The following is a 20,729-nucleotide window of genomic DNA, read 5'->3' as shown; positions in this document are numbered from 1 at the left end:
CAAGTTTACATCATTGTTTCTGACATGCACCTTTACATAAATGCTGATGTAAGGAATATTAGGAAAACATTTAGGGTCCATCACACCTCTCTGAGGAGACAGCTTTTGAAAAGGAAGCAGAACCCAAGGGCCAGTCATCCCTAAAACAGCTCACAGTGGATGTATGATATTAAATAACTGATATTTCTTCCAAGAAGTCTAAAGAAAGCAAGCTTAGTTAAGTCACCTGCTATTGCAGAAGCAGAAAACAAAATGTGTGGTGAAATCTCATGACGTGGTGTATTCCCTACCCAACAAACCTAATGCCACTCACAAGCTGAAAACAAATTGACATATACATTGTTATGAAACTCAGCATAACAAAGAAATTCTGTTTCAGCATGTTTTGTTGGAGGTGGCACTTCCTTGCTTTCCTACCAGACATTGCAAACTGCCATCCAAATTTCTTTTCCCCTATTTTCCCTGTCTGCTCCAGTAGCAAACCTGTGGATGGCACTAGGGACTAAGAAATTTCTTTCATATTTTTCTTGTCAGATGCCTTTTGCGCTTCATTCATGTTCATTGAATTGTACTGTAGAAAACTTCTTTGAAGCATCTTGATTATTTCTAATCTCTAAAGTTTACCCCGTCTTCCTGCTGCACCTTACAGATCTCTTCAGAAATTTCAGAATAATAATAATAAAAAAATATTCATCACATAAGATATCTGTAACTTATATTATTATTTAAATTAATGGTATTAACCATCCATTATTTAATTTACAAAAAAAAAAGGCACATTTTACAGAGGAAGCAAAACTTGTTACCTACATGCAAGGTTGAATAACAAGTAAATCCATGTAGCAGACAAAAACATGACTTAAACTTAGGATGGTATGATGTTGCTCCTTTGAGATACCCAGAAGATGAATTCATTCAAACTTCATCTATCATGCCTCTTATGAAGTTATTCCTAAAAAATTTAGAATTCACTGTTCCTATATTCATCTGTGACTTGATTATCTCACAGGATGCAGTAGACTCATCTGAATTGGAAAGATGTTTTTCTTCTTGTTCAGTGCACCTTTTTTAGCTAGACAGATGGTACAGCAGCTCCAGAGCAGAGAGTTAAGTATCTGACAAACAGCTGGAAGATTTTAAGCATCACACTTACCCTGTCTGGGAGGGTAGCCATTCCCGTCTCAGTTTATCTGAGATTCTTCAGACAAGGTATTTAAAAAACACTACTGAAATGCATTCCTAAGGTAAATTAAATTTCAGAAAACATACAGAAGTGACTGGGCATGACCTTGGCTATCCTTAAGAGGAAAACAGATCTGTAATCTTCCCTTTTTATATCTGAGACAAAAGTAGTTGTTAAAATATTCAAGGCATATTTGACATCTACTCACCTCACAAGGCTAGACAGCCTGTGACAGACAAACACATCCTTTCCTACACTAAGCTCTGTATTATGATGAAACCATCATGAAAGAGAGGGATCAGTCCTGCCAGACACATACAAGGAACGCCAACAGTTGTGCTGCCTTACTAACTTGATCCTGAAGTGAAAGGGTAAACAGAAATTCTAGACACATGCCTGAATTCATGTCTTGATACTACCTTTTGGTTTCATTTATGAATGTAGTTCTATAAACAGGTAACAACCTTAGAATCACAGAATCATTTATGTTGGAAAAGACCTTTAAGATCAGGTCCAACCATTAAGCTACCACTGTCAAGTCCACCACTAAATCACGTCCCTAAGTGCCACATCTACAAGTCTTTTGAAGACTTACAGGGATGGTGACTCAACCACCTCACTGGGCAGCCAGTTCCAATGCCTGGCCACCCTTTCAGTGAAGAAATTTTTCCTAATATCCAATCTAAACCTCCCTCCGTGCAATTTGAGGCTGTTTCCTCTTGTCCTGTCACTTGTTACATGGGAGAAGAGACCAACACCCACCTCATTACAACCCCCCTTTCAGGTAGTTGTACAGAACGATAAAGTGTCCCCTGGGCATCCTCCTCTCCAGGCTCAACAACCCCAGTTCCCTCAGCTGCTCCTTATACAACTTCATCAGCCCCGTTGTCATTCTCTGGACATGCTGCAGCACCTCCACGTCCCTCTTGCAGTGAGGGGCCCAAAACTGAACACGGGATTCGAGGTGCAGCCTCACCAGTGCCCAGTACAGGGGGACGGTCACTGCCCCAGTCCTGCTGGCCACGCTGTCTCAGATACAAGCCGGGATGCTGGTGGCCTCCTTGGCCACCTGGGCACCCTGCTGGCTCACGTTCAGCTGGCTGCTGACCAGCACCCCCAGGTCCTTTCCCCCAGGCACTTCCCAGCCACCCTTCCCCCAGCCTGTAGCGCTGCGTGGGGCTGGTGTGACCCAAGGGCAGGACCCGGCACTGAGCCTGGTTGAACCTCATGCAACTGGCCTGGGCCCATCGGTCCAGCCTGCCCAGCTCCCTCTGCAGAGCCTGCCTGCCCTCAGCAGATCAACATCCCGCTCAACTCGGTGCTGTCTGCAAACCTACTGAGGGTGCACTTGGTCCCCTTGTCCAGATTGTCGACAAAGTTATTAAACAGGACGGGCCCTGATCCTGAGCCCTGGGGAACATCACTTGTGACTGGCTGCCAGCTGGATGCAACTATAGTAACAGCAAAGAACAACTACAATATGCAAGGCCATACATCCATATTTTGAAATCAAGGAGGGAAACAGAACTGTTAAAGCTTTTTTTCATTTCAGCTACAAGAGAAACTAGTGGAACCACACAAGGTGCCACAGAGTTCAGCAGCTCACTGCTACTTCAGACATAAGGCAAGAGTGCCCTTACAGACTGCTGACACAAAAAGGGAAGCAGTAATTTTTCCACAACAAAGCAACCTCACTAAGGAACCTAAATATCATGCACTGAAAGAGAGTAGACATTAAACCACCTCCACCAGTGAATCTGATCAGCCCAACAGACAACAAACCCAAAATGAAGAAAACACCTGTTTTTTCCTGGATTAACAGATGACACTAGTTTACAGAAAGGCCAGACCCACACCACAGCCAATGCATGGGAGGTGCAGACCTGCACAGGCAAGAGCAAGCGAGTGAATAGTGTGATCTCTCCCTTCCAGCAGCAAGTCATCAGACCAACTCAGCTGCTTGTGAAACCAAAATCCAAGACCACTCCAGTTCTGCTTCTTCCACTCAACACAATGAGCCTTAAGCCACTTACTAAAGTTTTCCTACTTTACTTAACTGCATCACTTAGCAGACAACCAAAACAAAAAGATTTCTTGCATGTTTTCTGAACTAAGCTATGCAATATATCCAGAAAGATTTTCAGTTAATAAAACTGTTTATCTGCAAGTTTCCCCCAAATCATTAAAAACTCAAGTATTTACAAGCTCACAAAAGTATTAGTCATCTTCTTGTAGGTGCAAAGATGTTTTTTCTTCTTCCACCTTACAAAATTTTCTTCCTCAAAAGAGGAAATTAAAATTCAAAGAACAATAATATGGCAATAATAAATATATCTTATGTACTAATCCTATACAGAAGAAGTGTTCTTGACACTAAATAGGGAAAAGAAAAAATAAATTGGTTTATTTCTGAACTCTGGTTACTAGATGGGTTTATAATTTCTGACACAGTAATCTGATACAAACCTCATTTTCCACAGTATTCCTCAATTTCAGTACAGCTTTCATTTGTCCTCCAGGAAAAGGAGATTCACATATCTTAGGGAATTTCTGGCTCTCTCCCATTTTCCTACAGGCTTTTTTTTCCTCCATAGAGCTCTTTTGAACGAGAAGATTGAGAAAAATTTATGCAATGACTGAGGCAACAGGAGTAAAAGTTTTCAGAGCCTGCTATACTGGAGAACTTCCCTTACCAAAGGAAAAGCTTTGCAGACTTTTAAATTCATCTGTTCCAGAGATTCAAATTGCAAGAGTTGTTACAAGACACAATACAAGATTTCAGATGAACTATTAAATCCCTCAGCAAATCATGAAACTAAAATTGAAGTTACTTCACTACAAATTAGAAAGCTATTACACTATTTAAGTCCCAAAAGAATAGGAAAGCACTTCCTATTCCTGTGTCCAAATATATCTGCAGTAAGCTAATGCCTGACTGGTCATTTGCACACTCAGACACCACCATTACTTCTGTATTACATATATATACGTATGTGCATATATATATATAATATAAAAATAAAGTTTTAATTAGTAAAGATTCTCCTTTCCTACCGTTCTTCTAGAGTATTATTCACATACCTCTTCAATTAAAAAAAAAAGTCACATTGCATCCTTCTATGTATCATATGTACCCTGAAGATTAGTATGAAAAACGCTAAATATTTCCATTTTTACTTGACAGGTATACACTGATGCTGAGAAGAGGCTGTCACACAGTGTACGCACAATACAGACACACAGTGCAAGACAAAGTTCATGAACTGCTGTCCATAAGGGGAGCTGCTAGTCCACTGAACTACATCTTTCTGTTGTTTTCAATGTAAAGTGTTGAAAAGAGTGCACATAGTGCTTCGCTTTTAAAAGCACTACACAGCCGAAAACCTTCTGAAAATACTGGAACACTCTGGATGCAAACTGGAATTGTTTCATACAGATCTCTAACAACATCACCATGACCAGCCCTTAGTGCACACACACACACTCCACTCAATTCCTCTTTAATCTGACTTCTCTAACATACTCCTCTTTACTTTTCCTTCTTGAAATCTGTGGGTTTCTTAGCCTTCCCGACTCCTTCCTATCTTATTAGCTGTTTCTCTAATAATTCAGTGGTAACACTCCTATTCCCCAATTGCTAGCTTATCTGTCAGGACCCTTATCCTTTGCTTGAAAAGCCACCTTGCCCCTGGCTTGGCATGCTTTGCCCAAACTGCCTGGCATTCTTCTTGCCATTATGAAGCAATCAACTGAACCTTACTTTTGCCAAAATTTAGCTCCAAAACTTCTTTCCCAGAAGCCCTTATGCTTGTTTTCTTATCCTGTGTAAAATATTTCAGCTGTTAATTGACTGCAATATAATTACTAGCAAATTAAAAGGAATAATCGTCACCAAAAAAAACCAAAACAGCACAAAAAATAACCACAAAACAATGAAACCCAGCTTTTTTCAACACTTTCACCAGGAAACAAAAGTCTGCATCTAGTGCATTCAGACCCTTTGCCTCAGGCAAGCAAGACCTCTGCATAGCATGTCATCATTATTTTGCACTTTAAAAATCATCAGCAGGGCATACATACTGAAAATAGCACAGAATATTGTTACCTGGAGAATACTTTCTGCCTCAGTCTAAAAATGTGTTAGGACCACTTGTGCATGAAGCAAAAAATAAATAAATCAGGTTGGGTGTAACTTTTTTTACATGTGAAATAAACAAAGACTTTTTTTTTTTCAGTGTCACAGGGTGCCAATAAATGTTCCTATTTATTTGGCATCATGGACTTCATAATTTTCTGTAAATAATGAGTTTGCTATTTGATGTCCCAAACTGTTACTGTATTTCTGTATTAATAACTTAGTTATATTGAATTTGTAACAACCAAAGCAATCTTATATTGTGTAGTGAAAAAAAAATGAAGCATTTTCCAGGTTAACTGCACGTAGCATTTGAAGGGAGGACTTCACAGTAGCTGATGGTAAAAATTAAAAAAAACAAACCAACAAATAAACCAAAAACCAACACAAAAAAACCACATGTGCCACAACCCAAAAAACACAACAAAACTGACATTTATCAATTGCACATTGTCATGGGTGAGTTCCAAGCACTTGCTTCCCAGGCTACCCAACTACACAAAAAACCCCAACCTTCACAAAATGCCATTACCCACATTTAAATTTTTCATTAACTTTTCTGTTAGTATTCCAGCTTTTGCACCCTGGTAAGCAGTGGCTGCAGGCTAGGGCACTTTTTTTTTTGGCCTTCTCAGGGGGAGGCTCCACAGCACAACAGAGTGGGAAGCAGAACGTACACATGTGTTCTGACCTTAAGGTATCTGAGGCAGTGCACTCCTGCCAGGGTTCTGAGCACAAATCCCTAAATGCTGCTGCACACGAAGTTGCACAATTTGCCCAGAAAAAGAGACTCAGCAACAGTCAGTCACACAGGCAGAACGAAGAACCCAGCCTGGGCCTCTTAGGCCTCTCAGTGAGCGGCTAGTACTCTAAGCACTGAACATCAGATGAGGGGAAGATAAAAAAGTAGCCCACAGAGCACACTAAATGCCCAGAGCCCAGTATCCCAAAGCACAGCTCAACTCATCCAAGTTCGTATCCTGTCTGCAACATATACCAACATGAAAATATATAAGAAAATTTTAATCACAGGACAAACACATTGCACTCTACTATTGGCCACAATTACAGGACGAACACATTGCACTCTACTATTGGCCACAAGCACTGAAATATGGTATTCTGGAAGATTATTAGGGCAATATTAAGATTTTTAAAAAAAAACATCAATAGTTGGGATTTTTAAAGTGACTGTTTTAATGATTCTCTCCCATAAGTCATTATAAGAATCTTCTCACAAAAAAGCCTTTGCTTAAGGCAATTTCCCCTTCCCTTTGAGTCTGCTCTTCAGCTAGCCTCCAAGAAAATTCTTTGAATTAACACAATTAAAGGCACAATAATGAAAGCTAACTTTAAAAAAAAACCACAAAAAAAACACAAAAAAAAAACCAAACCAAAACAAAAAAAAACACCAAAAAGGTTTATTGACTGGACTCTTTACCCGACTTTATTTTATGAATGTATCTTTTATCATAACTTAAGACACTAAGAAATAAATTGTACCTTGGATGTAACAGCCACAGAAGGGAAAATACTGTTTAGCTTCGTTATTCCCTCTTTCATAAATCAGTCTCAGGCTCAGTTTAAACACATGCCAAATATGACCTAAATGTATCACATCTTCAACCAGTAATCACACCCGAGACGAGGAAAATAAGCATTGGTTCAATCCCCACAGCCCCTAAGCAACTGATAAGCTTACCTTTTTATAATTGTATATAGTTATATACATACATAAGGAAGAATTTAAGCAAGAATACCTACCAATATCAGGATACGAAATTCACACCAATAAACTTGTGTCTGTATTTTGCCACTGTCTAAAAAAACTCACATATGCGGTTATCAGTGCCTCAGTTTTACATTAAATTTCCGCGGTTCGCACAACTTCACAAAGCAATATATTTCAATGGGTCTTAATCTTTCTCTTCCACAGCTGACAGAAAAATACACTTCTGGTGATACCTTCTAATTGTCCAAGTTGTTCCCTGAAATGCTGGACACAGACCAGAAATCAAAAGCAAAACAGCAGTCTTGTTCAACGGAGCAGCATACAACAGCCCACTAGAGAATTATGCAGCAAATATTATTCTTCTCCACTGCTAACATAGTAAAAGCTCCTCAGGGAAGAGCTTAACTCACCTGTAACTTAATTTAAAATTTAAAGATTTAAACCCCCAAGTAATTAATTAAAATAATCTAGATCTCTCATGAAAGAATAATTCATCATTCACAGGGGAGAGAAGAATTTAAAGTTATCTATATCAACAAATGATGACATTTTTGAGGTAATCTAATGCAAAATTCCATTTTAAAATAAAATTACATCAGGTATGGAAACACAATAGGCTACCCACAGTTATACTTCCTTTTGCCACAACCCGCCTGCAGGTTTCTGCCTTTGTGTCGTAGTAGTAATAAGTAAATAAATAGTTAATTGTTTGTGAATTCATAAAAATCATAAATAGGAAATTTAGAGCTAAAACAGTTATCCCTCTTTTCCTTCCTTTAACACTCTTTCTAAAGCTAAAGTAGCTCTGAAAGGTTTGTTTAGCACTCAAAGGAGGAAAGGATTTCCCATTCTTGATATAGAAGTGTAAAAACATCTCAAATTACTCATAATAGGCAAGGGTTAAACATATATAATGTTTGAGCATCTGCTGTCTTTAACAATACATGTTTGGAGGTAGAAAACAAATAAAACTTCTCGAAGTGGGTTTTTTCTCTCGGTTGGTTGGGTTTTTAAATGTGAAGTGTACAACTACACTCTCAGTAATTAGCAGCACCATTGATAGGTTTCATATGTTTGCATCACATACTATAGCATAGCAACATTCATTCCATGTAGATTGAAAGTATTAATATGTCTTCAATGTCTTTTCTTGCTTCCCTAATAATTATATTCATAAGAAGGGCTTATATTCGTTTGTCTCCAGATTGAACACATGGGGTATAAATCTTTAAAGCATAAAGACACTATTTTATACAACATCAGAGACTTTTGCTTTCAAATTCCTTTGAAAAGCAGATTGAAAAATGTTTAATGAGGTCTAGTGATAGGAGTTGGTACACATTTAAGTTATCCGTGAGCTTAAATAGATTTTCTTCACATTCTCGGAACAATGCTTCTTCCCCTCAATAACACTCACTATTACGGTTCCTTGTCTACCACTCCATTTATCATAGCCAGAGAAAATCACAACAAAGGCTTAAATGGCAGATTTCCTAAGGCATACTGGTGTGTACATGCTTCCCAAACTGCTCAGTAAATAAGATTTGTTTACACAGAGCTTCACCACATGAGAACATGAAAACAGCTTTCAATATTTAATACCTACATGCACACCAAGGTAATCTGAAGCAGTGGTACCACCCAGGGACAATATATTAATCCCGACTTGATATTTCTGGCAAGTCACCTGGCAATTACCACAGAAGAGGGAAAGACAGGAGAACAACTCTAGTTGTGAAGACACCTCAACTTCTGACTGCAACGCATGTTTAATTCTTAGCAGTTACCTGAAAAAGTTTTTTTGGATAAACTACTAGGAAGATGGTGTATCTGAAAGAACCCTGAGGACTGACGATAAGACCGGACAAAATTAGAAATCAAAGCCCTCAAATGAAAACATACTCAAAGGAGCTAACTGCACGGGCTAATCTTATAAAGCAGAACATCTGCGCAAGTAGAACGAGATATAACGCATCCCATTTCTGGGTCCACACTTCGAATCCGACACAGAGCTGTGCTGCCAGCCGTTTACATTCACACAGTTATTAGTCACGCTGTAGTCGCAAGCCGATTCCTTACAGCAGTTCTCTGTAGCGTCAGCCGGCACTCGGGTAAGAGGGATGGAGAGCCAGCCTGCCTGCCACCCAGGTAGCACCTCCCTGCCCAGAGCCGGGCATTCCGGCAAGGGAGCAGAAGGATGCACACACATTCACTGTGAACCTCACTGTTGCTCTGGGAAGCACCAAAACTTCACGCTGCAGGCTGGCATTCGCCCATAATGCTATGCTTGCAGTAATTAAAAAACCCCTCCAACTCTTGAAGTTTCATTCATAATGTTCTGCTACTAAAATTTAACCGTTCCCTAACAAGCCCTGGTAAAAGACCCAAAAGATTCAAGGGAAATCCTAAAGTCTTAATAGCAGTAAAGCAAACAAGAAGGTGAACATTCAGTTAGTATTTTATTTGAAAATAAATTCAAAACAGGAGAACCTAACTTCAGCTCTTTCAAAGTGTCACAGGAACAAATGGCCAAAAAAAAAAAAAAAAAATAACACCACATACCCCTTCAAACATGCACTATGTGTTAGGACATACACTCCAAACCCTCCCCTCCCAAAAACCCACAGGCATCAATATGATCTCAAGTGATTCACAAACAAACAAGCCTATGTTTCTGTTACTATAGCACAACACAATACTCTTTTTTTCCTCCAATGTCATTTTTATAACATTATTTTGGAATTTGACTATTTTAAAACTTGGTTGCTATGACACATTATAGTCATTACATGGATTCCTTTCCTACTTTCCAACTGGCAAGACTGTTTCAGTTTTATGAAGTTACAGTACAGACAAAAGACACAACATATACCCTAAGTTCTAACAGCAGAAACTCCTTTAATGCCTTCCGTTCCTTGAATAAATGTGTACTGGGAGAAGGGCTTCCCCCTCAATTACCCCAAAGGTCTTCATACTTCCAGCTTCCCCAAGTCAGAATTCTGAGTCTTATTTCTGAAAATGGTCTTTTCACTTTATTACTGCCACTGATGGATGAAATCTGATTTCTTGCAGAATGTGTCAATGACTCCCATACTCTCTAGCCTTACATATAATCAGAAAGTGACAAATTTTTCCTGTGGACAGTAAAATAAGAAGTACACACCCTCCCCAGTATTTCTGGCTTTAACAATCAGGGATCAAGAACACATGATGAACTCTTCTCTCGGCCCTTTACACTTGAGCTTCACCTCCACAAGGCAACACAGGTTTGGGGAAGACATGTTTTTCCTGTAGATTAGCTTTTTAATTACTGAAATGTCATACCAGACAGATTCACATTCAGAAGTCTACTTCTAAAAGATTGATCTAAATATGAACTTCACAATGTAGCATTAACATTACTGAAATCCTTTTAAAATATGCACGCAGGATAACTTCATCTTCACAAGCCACACTAAATGAAAAGCAGTTGGGAATTTGAGACAGGAAGGTTACTGAAATAACAACTTTCCCCCGTATAACAAACATGCACAAAGGATGTACTGATATATCATACAAACCTTTATTTTCTAGCCTATGAAAAGATATGATTTTTCCTAATATGAAAACATAGTGGCTCTGTCATATTCAGTTTCAAAGTTCAACACTAATTTAACATGAACACAATGCACGTTTGGGAAAAAAAAAATCAGTAACACATACGCTAGCACAATCATTTTTTAAACGTGCAAATGAGAGACGTTTTTCCACTTATGATCACAAAGCTTTGCCTTGTGTATTTGGCCTAACAAATATTGCATTCAGCTCTTAACCTGAACTTTCTGTTAAGTTTGATTAAAAGCAGTCTTACCAAACCAACTAATTATGGTGCTTCTGCTACTGGCTAATCACTCAGATGACAACCAGACACAAAGCATGTTGGCACGGACCATTACCCTCAAATTGCCTTAATCAGGACTATGCATTTGCAGGATGGGGGGCTACACAAGCCCATCCTGTTACAGACCCAAGACTACTTCGTGACTGAAATACAGAATTTCTTTTTTTTTTTTTTAAAGGTGCAATATGTAAGCTATTTCAAGGACCAGTGACAACACGCAGATGTATTAACCCTTTGATTATGGTTATTTGTGGAGTGTGCTGAACAGGCAGTTAATGAGGAAGCTACATTAACATTAGCCAAGTTAATGAAGATAGCTGTCATTCCTGCAAGATTGCATCGTGAGTGTGAAGATCCAGAAAAAAAAAAAAACAAACTATGGAAGTTGTTAGCAGGAATGATTTAAAAAAAATAAAATTCAAATTCTATAAAATGAATTGATTTTAAGTATACTTCTGGCAGCTATCAAGCCAATCAATTCATGTTTATAGGACTGTTTAGGTAAACAAATAATAAAAAATAATTTCTACCTGATCTTGAAGAAAACTCCTCTAAAGGGAGTACTTTCTGAAACAATTTGTGAGTAAAGGCTACCGGGTTTGCTTGTCTGTGTTGGTTTTTAACTAGAAAAATAAAGCTGAATCAGTATTTCCTAGGTATGACTTCTTTCCCTAGCTGGGAAGAAGAAAAGGAGACTAAAATAGACTAGATGTTTACTATACATTGTCATTCTATTAAGAAACAGAAGATTACCTGCAAGCCTGCCTTTGTTTTTCCCCAAAATGCAAGAGCAGCCATGGAGAAGAACCAACTAGTGCTATTTTGAAGAAAGAGACTGGAAGAATGAGAAAGCAAAATTACAAGCGACGGTTGTTCCCATTTAAGTGGTAAAGAAATGAGAAAGATGAATGCAAAAGCTGGAGCCCATGATGCTTCTTTAGGAATAGCTGAGGCTTGAAGGAAAGATGACTGTAGCTCACCTGAAGAACCTCCAGCAGGCTGAACAGCTCAGAGTTTCTCAGTTAAGTAAGGTATTGAGGCCAATTTCTAAGCCCTATCATTATAAGTAAAATCTCACTAGTTCACAGCATGTGTTTGATAAAAGCTCATGTATAATGAGTCTCACCGGTTTTCCTATATGATCAGTTTTCCTTTCCTTAAATGAATCTTCCACACAGCAAGAGAGAAGAAAAAAAATTAAGCTAAAGTGATTGTCGGTGCCAGAGAATTGGCAGGGACAATTCAAGGACAGCAAAGCCACTGCTACAGATTTTAAACTTAATTTTTATAATAGATCTGATTTTTAAATTCATGGTGTTCCTTCATAGACTGTCAGGTTTGTCTCTAGCAGTAGTTCCTTTAGGGCAAGCACAGCAGACGGTCTGCCTACCCTGAGGGAAACTGAGACACTCAGATGTGGGGCAAAGGAAAGATATTAATAATTTAAGACAATGGTCTACCACCCCTAGGAGAAAGCAGTAGTGTAAGTACAGACACATCTAACTCCCAAGGTTACATTAGTCTTTTGTGAACTTTGTAGTTTCCTGAATAGATTTATGAAGTGCTGTAGAGGATACAGTATTACCCATGGTTTTTGGAGGAATTCTAAAAAAGCTCATGGTGACTTGTTAACGGGGTCTCCTGTCGCTGTGAGGGCCTCCAAAACAAGGAGAAGTCAACTGGGAGGCAGCATGAACAACTAGGACAAATACTTTTTTCCTTATTCTTGCAAGGCAAGGAAGTTAACTTATCATAGCCAAATAGAAGATTCACTGAGTAAAAACCATTTCCAGCAACCCAAACATGAATTTTGATTACCCTTTGACATTGGTTCTTATTTGCACTTTATATAAAGGCATATTTGGTAACCCTCTTCTGGCTTACAGAAATAATTATTTTGAAACTGTTTCCACATATTCATTACTCTTTTGACTGTGTAGAGCAAACATTGACCTAACAGTCATTCACTGGTACATTAAACTTGGTATTCAATATTCACATGCGTTACAAATCAATTGTACTTGAAAGCAGGAAAGAACAGAGTGAACTTGAAAAATTACCTTTATTTTAAAAAGATGCTTAGGCTACTGCGTGCCTAAATGAAAACCAAGTTTTCTCTTGGTGTGGTTTACTATGTCCTTTCACGACTGACTGGTACTTGGATCTGTTCATTATACATTCAGTTTCTTTTTCACACACTTGAGACCCAAGCTTAAGAAATCCCAAGGTTCATTTAATCAGAATGAGTTGTACATTAAATTCTATTGAAATCTTCAAACTCATATTCCCTATAAAAATACTAGAAATTATCAATATCAGGACAGCATATTAGTTTTCATCATAAATAATTATATCAGAAAATCCCAAACAGCATAATCACCTACTTAATACACTTCATTTACTAAGACCACCCTACATGCTGAAATAATACACTCCTCATAAGCACAGAAACCTGGATTCAACATAGATATTTAAATGAGAAACATTGCAAAAAACAATTATCCAAATGCAAGAGAATTAAATTTACAGCCGAGCTTTTGCACATCCATACTGCAGATTTGCTACTCAATCCTACTTTGCTTACAGTGGCAAAATATTCAGCAAAACTGGGTATTGTACCATACAATTAAACATCCTTTGCATAAATTCTTTCACACAAATACTATCAGTGAATGATAACACAGAATTCAGCACCATTACAGCTGAAAACTAGCTGTTTACTCATCAGTTCAGCCTCTCCCAACATTTGTAGTAAACCCATGATTGTAACTATGAGTGCGCTTACTTCTTGAGCTAGAGTTTAGTAAGGGGGGGGGGGGGGGGGGGGGGGGGGGGGGGAGGGAGGAATGAATCTTTGAGAATAAAAGCACCAAACTTGAGTAAACACTTTTTTACTCCTTGATGTCTTCATTACTATACTACAGTTTGCCCACCACAGAGATGGCAAACAGGAAGGTCAGTACAACTTAAGACTGTCAACTTACCTCGCTCAGAATACCATCATACACGTCAGACTTTTTTAGCTTAGGTTCCCAATTGTTTTTTTAATATATATACACACATATGACTGGCTAATACACTTTACCTTCAAGAATGAGATTCTCACTGCCAACCCCCCCAAAAATGTAGTTTTGCAACAAAACAAAAAAAGTTAAGGCCCCTTAAATATGAACTGTGAACCTCAAGCCCAAGTATACAAATTCTGATGCAACTCATCTTCTGAAGTCTATGGACAGCTCTTCCAAAAAGCAGTAATAACTGATAGATATGAGCATTTAAGTATATGACTTATGTTACTGGTAAACTCATTAGAAAAACATACACTGGTGAAACTTATGCAGGAAGAGAAAAAAAAACCAAAATTTGCAAAGAAGAACAAACTGCACACATTTATTCATCCCATTTCACCTTACTACAGTGTAAAGGATGAGTGTAACCTACAAAAATGGATTGTCTCTTCACCTTAACTGTACAAGACAATATGAAGCAGTTGCTAACTGAAAACCAAGGAAGAACATGGAAGAAATCAGATGCAGAAAGAAGTTTCAGTCCATGTATGAATCTACAACAGTTTAATATCTAACTTTTACATGATAGCTCTTCGTGAATTCATTCAGCCAAAATAGACAAGAAGCTGCTTTTTACTGTCTAAGAACAGGTTACTTGGTAGTGAGTATGGTAACAGAAACCCCTAGAGAGTACCAACATTTATAAGAGATGTGTAACACTATTGAAGTTTTTACAGTTACTGCTCAAGTCTATCAAAACTGGCTAAAAGATACTCACAAAACTTAACTTAGCTAAGAGAGACCAGCCCTTCTTGAAAGGGAGGAGTTTCTTCATGGGTGAAAGCAAGAATTTAACTCCAGTGCTTCAAGTGGAGCTCTCCTGAGATCACCTCTGTTTCCATCAGCTATACAAAATGCTTTGAGAAACAGTCTTCCCAGACAAGGGCAAACTTCCTGTAACACCAGTATTTCAGTAATTTTGCAAAAAGTATTGAACATATCAAGCAGGAAAAACATTGCATTTCCAACATCAGTACTAAGACTTTGTGCAGAGGTGCCCTGCATGCTAGCTTTGGTCGCCAGCACTTCCAGGAAGTCCAACAGATCTCTGCGGTAAGCATAGGAAATAATACAACTGCTGCCTCATAGCTAACTTCACAGGCATTCTGACCACAATTATAAAAACCACATCTCTCTACCACAAAAATATTTTTATAAAGTGTTACAGCAGGGTGAAAAAAATAATAAAATTTAGTGAATACAAATGTGTTTCAACTTCTGTAGTGGGTGTGCATGGCAATGTTTTGGTGGTGGGGCTGGGGGGCTACAGGGATGGCTTCTGTGGGAAGCTGCTAGAAGCTTCCCCCTTATCCAATAGAGCCAACGCCAGCCGGCTCCAAGATGGACCCGACACTGGCCAAGGCCATCAGTGACAGTGGCAGCGCCTCTGGGATGGTGTATTTAAGAAGGGGTGAGGGTGGGAACAACAAATTGCAGCAGAAGAGGAGTGAGAATGCGTGAGAGAAACAACCCAGCAGACACTGAGGTCAGTGAAGGAGGAGGCACCAGAGCAGAGATGCCCCTGCAGCCTGTGGTGAAGCCCACGGCGAGGCAGGCTGGGCCCCTGCAGCCCCTGGAGGGTAACGCTGGAGCAGGTACCCACCTGCAGCCTGTGGAGGACCCCAGAGCAGGTGGATGCCCCAAGGAGGCTGTGACCCTGCAGGAAGCCTGTGCTGGAGCAGGCCCCTGGCAGGAGCTGTGGGGAGAGAGGAGCCCAGGCTGGAGCAGGTTTGCTGGCAGGAGCTGTGACTCCGCAAGGGACCCACGCTGGGGCAGTGCGTGCCTGAAGGACTGTGCCCTGTGGAAGGGACCCACGCTGGAGCAGTGTGTGCCTGAAGGACTGTGCCCTGTGGAAGGGACCCACGCTGGAGCGGTTCATGAAGAACTGCAGGAAGGACTCATGCTGGAGGAGCTCATGGAGAACTGTCTCCTGTGGGAGGGACCCCACACTGAGCAGGGGAAGAGTGTGAGGAGCCTCCCCCTGAGGAAAGAGCAGCAGAGGCAAGGTGTGATGAGCTGACCACAATCCCCATTCCCTGTCCCCCTGCTCTGCTCGGGAGTGGAGGAGGTAGAGAAATTGGGAGCGAAGTTAAGCCTGGGAAGATGGAAGGGGTTGGAGGAAGGTGTTTTTAAGTCAGCTTTTATTTGTCATTACCCTGCTCTGATCTGATCGGTAATAAACTAATTTCCCTGAGTCTGTTTTGCCCGTGATAGTAACTGCTGAGTGATTTTCCCGTCCTTATCTTGACCCACAAGCTTTTCATTCTGTTTTCTCTCCCCTGTCAAGCTGAAGAGGGGAGTGATGGAGTGGCTTTGTTGGGCACCTGGCATCCAGCCAGGGTCAAACCACCACAATTTCTGATACAGCAACAGCAGGAGAGGGACTTTATGCCCCCAAGGTCCATTACAGATTGAGCAATTCAGTAAAACTTAACAAGACTGTATTAAGTATTAGTTTTAGAAGCTGCAGGTTGACCAGGCCCTCGTGCTTGTCACTTTCAGTATCCAGCTGCTGGCTGTTTTTAGAGAAAGTTACCTCATTAGCCACCAGCAAGTAAACAGATACTCCCATTTTTCTACACACACACACCCCCCAATAGATTAATTAACATTTGAAACAAGTTGCTAAAAGGCTACTTGTAGTCAATCGCAGCACCTGCAATTATAAAACAGGATAGTTTTAAGATCACCATTCTCAAGATAAAATATAAATTGGCAATAACAATTCCATCAGCACCAGGTTGGAACAAATCCCTAGGTCAATGCTGAAATAAGTCACCCACATAGGAGGGCAAATGTACACCACATCTGAAGTAACAAGATACGTGTTACTGAACTAAGCTATTTCAAGCTGACAGAGAAACAGAACTATGAGGAAAACAATGTTGTTGGACATTTTAACTGAAAAATATGTAATCTTGAAGCTACTCTGGACTGCATTTTATGTTCAGTGCTTAAAATGGCTAGAGATCTACACGGAGCAGGCTGCAAGAGAACAAAACCTGGTCTATCAAGGCTTTTTATTTCTGTAATAATCCAGGAAAACCATAACTAAGTCTACTTAAGCATTTATCACCAACAAACAATTCTGACAGAACTAAAATATAACCATTCCTCCCACATGCTAATGACAGAATGGCTAGACCTAAATAGTATCCCATAATAATTTTGCGTGTATGGAGTGTTCCATTTCATTTAGTGATATTATAAAAGTGATGCATTGGCCATAACATTTACTGTTTACTATCTGCAGCAAGCTATACCCTTCTCAAGGGAGATTAAATAATCAAGAAAACATTATTCATACTCTGTATTTGAGAAAAGTAGATCGCTGTGCCAATTACAGATTCTTTCCAGTATTAAGGATGCATGCTAGCCTAGAAAGGAGGAGGAAAGATAAGAGAGAAAACTGGAGATTTGGTTGCTTCCCACATGAAAAGGAGGTCATATGTTCATGCATTGAAGAAGTTTTCCTTCAGTCCAACAAAGCCTGAAGAGCAAAAAAATGTAAATGTTAGTTTTGAGTAGCTGCTGAAAGCACTTCATTATGGGGAAAGAAACCTGAAAGCTCTGAAGAACCATACAGTGACTCACAGGACTACAAACAGAAAGATCCAGAAGTAGTCAGATTGCAATTTTGTTTCCAGAGTATCCTTTAGAGGTGAATATTTTAATGATAACATTTGTTTAAAATATTCTTTATTAATATTGATTATGCACCATTTTCCACTCAAAGATCACAGTGATCGATACTGGCTGTAATGAATGAAGTGTAACACCTCCAGAAAACAGATGCTACATTATTCATTTTACAGATAAGTAAATGCAAGTATGAAAAATTAAGTGACTTGCCCTAGTCAGAGAGCCAAAAGCACATCTGTGAATATAATCCAGATACCCCAGATTCCAACGATCTGCTAACCACTAGACACTAGCCTTTCTAAAATGAAATTTAGTCTTCCCCTAACATTTCATCCTCTTTCTAACAAGTCTGGCAAAGCTAGTACTGAGGATGTTCACTTCATGTGGCTGACTTAAGAAACTAAAAACTTAAAAATAAACAAACCCAAAACCTCAACTTTACCACATGGATTACAGAAGTCCCTACTCCCTCACTGTAGGGCTCAGTTACCCGTCTCTGCCCTCCCAAGAGCAGTCAGCAACAGCTCACAGATATAAAGGTACTGGCCAGGCACAGGCTTGTTAGGAGGTCTCAGGGTCACACATCATCCCAGAACGCCTGCTGCCATCCTGATTCATGGCAGGCACTTACACCCAGGAGCTACCACCACTGCATCCAAATGAGAGGAAGAAATGGATGGGATCATCAGAGAAATGTATACTGCCCCAACAGCTGTTCCTCCACATGTCCTGTCTCTCATGGACAGTTATCTTTAAGCTGCCTTCTTTACAGCTCTTAGCACACACTATGCTTTGCAACAGCCTAGTGACCCAAAGCTCAGCAAAGGTTTAAAAACGCTCATCAGTACTCCTGGTACAGTAAACGCTTTCAATGTGATGGCAGTTATGTCTTATGTTGTCTTAGCTCAGAACCGGTGGAGGGTTTTCTACCAATGCTTTAGAAACCCCTAATGGTCTAAGGAAAACTTAAAAGGCTAGCAAAACGTTTATACACAAGGGAGGGTAGACACAAAAACACTGATGACAAAATGCCACCAGTCAAAGAGGGTTAAAGAAAATTAATATTGCTTAGAGATGACACCAAGCAATCATAATTTGATTGTCACCACTTACAACCTCAAAAATAAATGAGCAGAAACTTGAGAAACAGCATGTGCAATTAATCAATTTCACTGCACAAATTTTTCAGATGTTACCACAAACAGAAAAAACTCCTTAAGTGCTGGAGTACTTAGTACATGTATACAGTATTTATGCACTCACAGTCTGAAAAATTAGAGTTGCAGAACATACCAATTACTTAAGTTTTTTTTAGAAAAATCATCAAAGAACATATTTTAGATACCCATGCCTTAAAACATTTGCTTGAACACACAACAGGAAACCTACGTTACCTAATAAGCATGAGTAATGAGCCAGAGAATGAAAACATGTATCTAGTATTGAAAAATCAAGGCTTGTTTCCTAAACTGCTATGGTAAGTCAGACCACAGATCTCAGATTCATATCTAAAATCATTCACATTTACAGTCAAACAATCAACAGCCAGACTACAGAAAGAGAATAAGATTATTAAGAAAGAACAAGGTCAAAATTCACCTTATTGCAAAATCATAAAACAAGGTGTGGTACAGTTTGTGCATTGCTACAGGTGTACTAAAACTTGTCAGCAGGAAATTAACTCTAATTATAATAAAAGATCAAGGCCATTGCAAATGCATCTGCAACGAAGCCTTTGGAAATACCAGTGAGGCCAAATAAGAATATCCACAGTAAGGGCACACTGTTTCAGTTCTATGTGAGCAAATACTGACTTTTTGTTTTCAGCATAACACGTCACGTTAATAATCTACTCTGAAACATATATGAATTTTAAAAAAATGAATGGATTCAATCCTGCTGACCCTATGCATGATTATATTCCTACTGGTGTACCACAAGCCACAGGCTTATAGAACTAAGCCTGAAGCAGCCCACTTAACATAAAAACCCTTCCACATCACAGCTCCACCATGAAACCCCCAACCATGCCCTAAAATACTGCATTTGAACTTAATTCACAAATAAACCAGCAACTATTACACACTGAGTAGACTCTCTAAAGTTAAGTCCCACTTTAGCACTGCAGGTTGGTCTTTATGATACTTCTGTGACTACAGTGGAAGCTTAGAGTCCAACCATATTGCACTTCAGTCCTCCTATTCCCTATATTCCATCAACCAGTCTTAAAGTTAGATCAAATGGCAGAAAATCATCTTCTTCTTTTCCCTCCTCTTAAAAAAGAAAAACAAAAACCTTTGCTAAGCTTACAACATTACAACCTGCATTTATAAACAACTCAATGAAATCTCCTCCACCAGCATTTTCTGAAGTATTTTCCATTTTTAAGTTGATTTGTTTCTTCCAGAAGTCTACTTAAAAACAGTATCTAAATCCCACTCCCCCGAAATGTTTCCTTGAAAAGCTATGCCTGTCCCCTACACTCCTTTTGTTCACTCAAGACAATCAGATTTAGAGACAGAAAGCCTGAAAAACAAATCTTGTTTTTATACCACTACACCATAACTGTGGAGTTGCCAAGGCCTACTACACAGCTACAATTTTTATCCTTTAAAAGAAGAGCATTTGTTTTGAAAGCATGCTAATTTTTGATTTACACTTGCTCAAAAATTCTGCGCCTATTAAACCTGGGTTTTATTAACATCACTATATTTGTGGTTATAGCAAATACACTTCTATCAAAAAAAAACCAAAACACACCCCCAAAAACCACAAACCCACAATGCACTACCCTTGGAAAATTGCACTTTTTTATTTTATTTTTTAAAGCATCTGATGTTTTGTTGTTTAAAAAACCCCACAGTTTTACAGTTAAAAAATAACACTGCCCAACAATCCCAACTTCTTTTTGGCAGGAATGCAAGTCTTCCATCAGTCTGCCTTAAAAATGAAAGAGTGAATAATCAGCTTAGCAACCCCAAAAATCTCAGCAATATACAAAAACTCCCAGCTCCCAGCTGGGCATTTGAAATCAGACCACGTTTTCTGAAGCTCTTATTACCGAACTACACAGTTCAGAGCAGTGTCAT

At 39.3% G+C, this 20,729-nt stretch overlaps 1 protein-coding gene across 2 annotated transcripts in view; it reads right to left on the bottom strand.

Moving 5' to 3' along the window:
- The window catches only part of PDSS2 (decaprenyl diphosphate synthase subunit 2), a 120,242-nt gene that overhangs the window by 98,425 nt on the left and 1,088 nt on the right, over positions 1 to 20,729 (bottom strand). The window lies entirely within an intron of this gene.

This window comes from Falco naumanni, chromosome 6 (genome assembly GCF_017639655.2).
Source record: "Falco naumanni isolate bFalNau1 chromosome 6, bFalNau1.pat, whole genome shotgun sequence".
NCBI lineage: Eukaryota > Metazoa > Chordata > Aves > Falconiformes > Falconidae > Falco > Falco naumanni.
This window is presented reverse-complemented; position numbering and strand designations above follow the sequence as displayed.